Raw genomic sequence first — 6,811 nt, 5'->3', positions numbered from 1 at the left:
TGTTAATTTTGTCATCGTCAAATAAAAGTTACGCAAGTCCGTATTCCATGCTTTTATTTTCGTAATATTTGACAGACGAAAATAAGGTGCCTTCCAAAAAGGCGAATACGTTGCAATATGGGTCATAATGAAACGCAGATATTTCAGTTATTTCACGCTGTAAGAATCACGATAAACGGAAAGAACTTATTTTTATTAATGACCGACTTGCACATTGACATTTCGGGAACGGCTGAAAACGTATGAATATGTTAAGTACTATATATATTGATATACAGTGAAAAAGATTGTCTGGGACCTAGTTTGTGTGGCATTTTACGAATCTGTTGTCAAGAGATTTGACTTCTAAGTATATTAAGATTATAAAACAAATTCATTGACAAAAATACAATTTCATTGTAAAGAACAGATTCACTGCAACGAAACGAAATAAATTAATGATAATAAACATTTAATTATTTAGTGTCTTATATTTAAGCATTCTCCCTGTTTCTAGTGTTCGTTTCATGCAATATAATATTAAAGTCATCCGTTATACTTTATTTGGGAAAACCTTTGCATTATTTAAATATATATGCAAACACGTCGATTCTGGTGAATTGAATGCTAAAATTTCAGACAATAGTTCACAAAACGTATATAAACGACAAAACGCATTACGAAGGTCCTGCGTTGTTTGGGATAACAGTACCTCATTGATGTATATCAATTTCCTTTGTGGATATTTCTGAATTTGTGTTTAATGTGGTATTTCCCTAAGCTAGTTGCACTGAGACTAAATATGTGAATCAAGAAGATATAAAGAACTACATTATTGTGTATTTCAATACATTCTTAAGTATACCTGCATCGATACTGGTTTAGGAAGCAAGATGCGATATAACCTTTTATCGAAGAAAATAAGAATAAAGTCGCAAATGAAAAGTTGCAATTCAGGGGAATTTTTAATGCATTAGTACGGACAGAAAATATAGTAAAAAAAAACGTATTCAGTGACAAGTTAATTAAGAGGCTTGTCGCTCAAGCACGTTTTAATTTAATTTGTAAATAAGATTGATCTTAATTTTGTGACACAGAATTTCAAATAAGCATCAAATTAAATTTACATTCTTGCACTTTGTCCGAACCTTTTTCATTTACACTTTTCAAGGCAACGTGCCAAGATATGTGTACATCGACCAGACCTTCACAAAATTGTTCTAATCAAATTTGTAGAATATTTTACTGTATTGATTTATTAACCAAACAACTGTTTGTATGTTAAAGAAATACAAATTTATGATAAAACTATTCAAGAAAAACTCATTTTTTTACACTTTAAGTTAAATATTAAGGAAGAACCTTACTATTGAGACCCCATGTTGATAATTTTATTTATAATGTATTTTACGAGCGTATTTTCCTGAAAGTTAAATGTGTACTTTTGATAACATCTAGCAAGACGGATACCAAGTGTTACCCCAAAAAGTAATAATTAAATTGAAGTTTAGAAATTTTAATATCTCCAAATCTGGTTTATTTATATAATTCATAATTTAATTTGACGTGTTTTATTTAAAGTACAAGTATAGTACATAGTATTACGTAGAATCGTGTCTTTTGCCAAAAATGAACTATTCTTGTTTTAATTTTTTCACATACATATTCAACAACTCATTAAGCCCTGTATGCATGTAATGTCTATACTGTTAAACTATGCTGTTATGTCTGGTTAATATGTTTGGTGCATTAATTCTAATCTTGCATTTATCAATATCGTAATTAATCGGTACGTAATATTTTTATTTTTGCATTTCTGTATTCAAATGGGCGAACATACTCATAGTATTCATAATGCTAACTATCTTTATACTATAATTTTTATAAATTCAATGCTTCCACGACAGAGACTAGCGTATAAAATGACATTAATGTTGAAACGCAGAAGGAGACATTTAACTACTGTTTACAAACATTTAAAGGCCAATTATTTCTCAAAAGCTTGTTGGTGTTCTGTTAACGTTATAGTTTCCAAAAAGTTACTCATTGGCCAGTTACCACAACCATCTTTTTTCTTCTGTTGCTTTTTTGGCAATAAGTAAAATATAGTTGTTTAATATTTTGAATGGAAATCAAAATACTACTTTGTTTACATTTTGCTAATTCTAGTGTTCAATAACTTCACATTCAGCGAAACTTTCTGCAGTTGATATGCAACTAAATTGCTCTAGAACCAATATTTAAATTTTATAAAACTATTGTTTGCTTTTCCTAAAGAATGAAAATTGTATTTATATCTTAGGCAAAATGGGCCTTTAAAGTTTCTTCTTCAATTTTACAACAAAATTCCCTTAGCGGTTTCCAGCAGCTGCAAACGATATAAATGCAACTACACCGGTTTTGAGACAAATGTTTATTTATTTAATGAAAAATCTATACAGATTTATTTTATTGACATGTACTGTAGCCAAATTGATAGTTTACGACTTTAACCAAATAGAATTAATAATATAAAGACTTAATATAGCACTGAGATTGGATGACCAGACCATTTTATTGATAAAAAAATCAGTTTATGTGTATCTGTGGCATAATTTGATGACTAGATAATTTGCACCATAGCAAATAACAAAGATTAAATTTTCAATAACTCGGTATTAATACTTAATCTTATTTTTATTATACAATTAAATAGGTTTTTTTACTTAACATTTTTAAGTGACTGTTTGTTATTGTTGTGTTTGTTATTGTTGTCGGTGTAATAAAAACACATATTATTAGACCATAACAAAATACGGTGCCTTTAAAAAATTTAGCTCTAGGTAGTTATCACTTATTTTGGAAAAACAAAATATATATTTGACATAAATGGATTTCAATATAACAATAATATACACTATCATCAAATACTTTATGTGTCTCACGGGGGAGGAAGTGTTACACGAAGGATGGAGTTCTTATGATAACTTGTTCAGGAGTTCTTGTGATAACTGTCACGGAGTTCGTCGGAAAACATCTGTATATACTACAAAAACACTCGTCAAAAGTGGTTATTTTCATTGTTCAAAAATGAGTTTAGGTGCTAAATTAAACGTTAATGATTAAGCTTGTCTTACATCTTGTATTATGTGTCAAAAACTAATTCACATGCTATTTTTCATCGCCTCTTGCTTCAAATCTGGTAGTTTTGAGTAAAATTTCCAAATTATTTGTCAATTCACAAGTTTTGACCGGTTTATTTCTTGTCTTCATCCTTGCCATACACAATTACCTAATTACTAGTACATATTATGCAAAATTGCAAACATAAAGCACCTGCTAACAGATTTATACTCGATCTTTTAAATGTCCCGGAGTTCTTGTGATAACTCTGAAGATGTCACAGAGTTCTTATGATAACTTTTGCTATTGCCAGTGTGTTTCTTGCGCTAAATCACGGCACGTTTTGGCTTTTATTATCATTCAATAAGATTGTTAATCATTATGAAATGCAGAACGATCATCCTTTGCACAAAAATGTGGGCAAAACGTTGGTCTTTAGTGTCTGCAAAGGATAAATAGGTGATAGGCTATCATTAACAGTAAAAATTGAACTAGCGGCCACTGATATTCAGCAGTATAATGGCTTAAACCACAAAACAAAGATGTCTCAAAAAGTACACGTTGTTCTCAGTTTCACATGTTTTAAGCAACCACCTTTCTTAAGCAGACACTATATAGGCATATTTCCCTTACCTAAGGGCTAAGTAATATGTATCATTTTATACCATAATAAATAAGTATATAACCAGGATAATTTCCACACCTATGTCTTAAAAAAGTACGATACATGATAAAAACTCAACAGCGGTTGGCTCTAACTACCAAACTCTCGAAAAAATTTGAACTGTCCCTCCAGGTTCCAGATTTACCTAGAATGGGATTTCAGTTATTGTGCATGGGCATTTAAACTAGAATCACCCAGGTGTTGCTTGTAAGTGTTGCAAGTTCTCTAATGTAACTTTAATTAAACAACTGACAAAACTTTGAAACATATTAATCGCAGTACTATTATAACTGCTGTTTTACATAGAAAACCAATGTTTCTCTGATTGATGCAGTAACATAGATGCTTAACTGAGAAAAAATAGTCTGTATGTCTGGATGAAAATGATAAAGGGCCAGAAATCTGCTAGGGGCCGGAAACTGCTAGGAAACCAGTACATGAAACGGGGGGTAAGACATAATATCTCTTGAACTAAAATTCACTCAAAACCAACATTATATATCCTTTTTTGCGCAAAGGATGAGCGCACTACATTTCATAATGATTTACAATCTCATTGAATAATAAAAAACGCTAAAACGTGCCGTGATTTAGCGCAAGAAACACAATGGCAATAACAATAGTTATCATAAGAACTCTGTGACATCCTCAGAGTTATCACAAGAACTCCGGGACATTTGAAAAATCGAGTATAAATCTGTTAGCAGGTGCTTTATGTTTGCAATTTTGCATTATAATTAGGTAATTATGTATGGCAAGGATGAAGACCAGAAATAAACAGGTCAATACTTGTGAATTGACAAATAATTTGGAAATTTTTCTCAAAACTACCAGATTTGAAGCAAGAGGCGATTAAAAATGGCATGTGAATTAGTTTTTGACCCATAATACAAGATGTAAGACAAGCTTAATCATTAAAGTTTAATTTAGCACCTAAACTCATTTTTGAACGATGAAAATAACCACTTTTGACGAGTGTTTTTGTAGTATATACAGATGTTTTCCGACGAACTCTGTGACAGTTATCACAAGAACTCCTGAACAAGTTATCATAAGAACTCCATCCTTCGTGTAACACTTCCTCCCCCGTGTGTCTGGATCATACAAAATTGTTTAAAAAATAATCTCAAAAGTATTTCATTACAAAACAATATTTATTTAGACTAATTTAACAATAACTGCCTCTATAGCTCAGTGGTAGAGCACTGGTCTCGTAAACCAGGGGTCGTGAGTTCAAACCTCACTGGAGGCAATTTTTTATTATATTTTCCTTGCGTACTACATGTACGTTGTTTATTTGAAGCTTTTTCATAGACATAAAAATTTTAAACATAAATTTCAAGATCCATTTAATTCCAAAGGCCATACAGCAAAGTATTGCAAGAAACTTATACACATTTGTCTGAATAATTTGATGTTTTCAGAATAGCTATGTACTGGTTATATCATTAATTGATCAATATATATTCAAAATATTCTTTGCTAACATCATGATTCAAAATTCAATTTGCACTTATTAAACCTCGATTAGGATACTGTATGGCTTGCGGTGATAAAGTGCATTTTTGCAATATAGACATTGCGTCGATACAATGCTTGGTTTCGCTTTTATGTATCTTAATCACATTGGAAATATCTTAATCACATTAAAAATATCTTAATCATTTTTGAAATTCGTGATTTATGTGACATGGCTAATTAATTTAATATAATCGCTACAAAAGCTGAACTATTCAGGTGTAAGCTTAGCACAACGTTTTTTCCTGAGACATGATTTACTTACACATAAGGAACAATTAATCATCTTGTTTTTAATGACGGGATAAATTTTCATCAATTGTAAATATTCTATGCTTCGTCTTTGTCATACAAAATCACAGATTGTGCAGATATACCTAAAAGGTCAGAAAAAAACATTTTATTAGAAAAAGGATTGATGATTTAAGAAAGCTGACTGCATTTACGGTAACTGGAGTTGTTCTTGTCCTTCGGGAGTCCAGCACTTTGAAGTGTTAAGAATTGAGTACCGCTCAAGCCGGTGCTAGGGGGGACTTGAGGGATGTCGCACTTTTTCATTATCCCTCATGTACAGACTCAATCAAACCGAGTTTGCAATTTTCATGTTATTTTGCTGTTTTAGTGCTTCCGAGGGATCACTTTTTTCTAGATATTTGGCAAACAAAAGTTTATTTAAAAGGTGCATTATATCTGAAATTTGTCTACATCACAACACCTGGTCGCTTTAATTGATATTTCATTAAATACTTTTGTGGTAGAATTATTTAATTAATAGAATTTTTTATGCAGATACGAATACATGTATTCCTTAAACCCCTGTCATACTAGGGCGACGTTCTCATTGCGTCCAAAGGAAATTCAGAACGCAGAGATGAGCGCGGAACAATCGCAAATATCGCAAACAGCAATATACCAAAGGTCACGTGACTTTTATTGATAAAGTGGTCTCACATAGTAATATGTTTTGTCCAAATGAATGCTGGTACCATATAACAAAAGTCCGGTATTGGAAAGTAAATTGATTTACAAATCTATTCTGTTTTGTTTTCTCTGCAGTGGGTACCCTGTTGTTAGTGGTTACTACAGGTCCTATGATGACCAGGATGTGAATGCGACATATAAGGCTGTTATTGACGAATGTCTGGCAATCGATAAAGCAGCTAGAAAATATTCAGAATCTGCTTCAATCCTCAGAGACCGTGTCAAAGGCAAGGTAGACATTGACAACACAATACGACCAGGTCAGTGTTCTCGCAAGAGCAAGAGGCAATTTTTGTCCGACATTTGACTGTTATGGGTGAATTAGGCTTTGATTACTCACGACAAGAGACATTAAACTGGCGGCTGGCCTCTGATTCAGCATTTAATCTTGGTGTCAGAGACAAGGTCCATCCTCTTGGATATGACTGTTTTATACTTTCATGTCCAGCTGGCCAGAGCTCAAAGTTATAAAACCTATATAAGTCTAGAGGCTGCAAGGGCTAAGTGTGCCACAGAAAATGTTATTAATAAGTACTTTCAGGAAAAACACTCTTATTTAAGTTTTGT

The 6,811-nt window shown here is 32.1% G+C and overlaps 1 non-coding gene across 1 annotated transcript; it reads left to right on the top strand.

The window, feature by feature from the left end:
- Nucleotides 1-4,925: 4,925 nt before the first annotated feature.
- Nucleotides 4,926-4,997, top strand: Trnat-cgu (transfer RNA threonine (anticodon CGU)). The gene has a single exon. It is a non-coding gene; the product is annotated as a tRNA-Thr (tRNA).
- The last annotated feature ends 1,814 nt before the right edge of the window (nt 4,998-6,811 follow it).

The sequence above is a fragment of the Ruditapes philippinarum genome, unplaced genomic scaffold (genome assembly GCF_026571515.1).
Source record: "Ruditapes philippinarum isolate M1 unplaced genomic scaffold, ASM2657151v2 ctg673_1_1_1_1, whole genome shotgun sequence".
In the NCBI taxonomy this organism is placed as follows: Eukaryota; Metazoa; Mollusca; class Bivalvia; order Venerida; family Veneridae; genus Ruditapes; species Ruditapes philippinarum.
The sequence above is the reverse complement of the archived record's forward strand: the minus strand, read 5'-3'. Positions and strand labels throughout refer to the sequence as shown.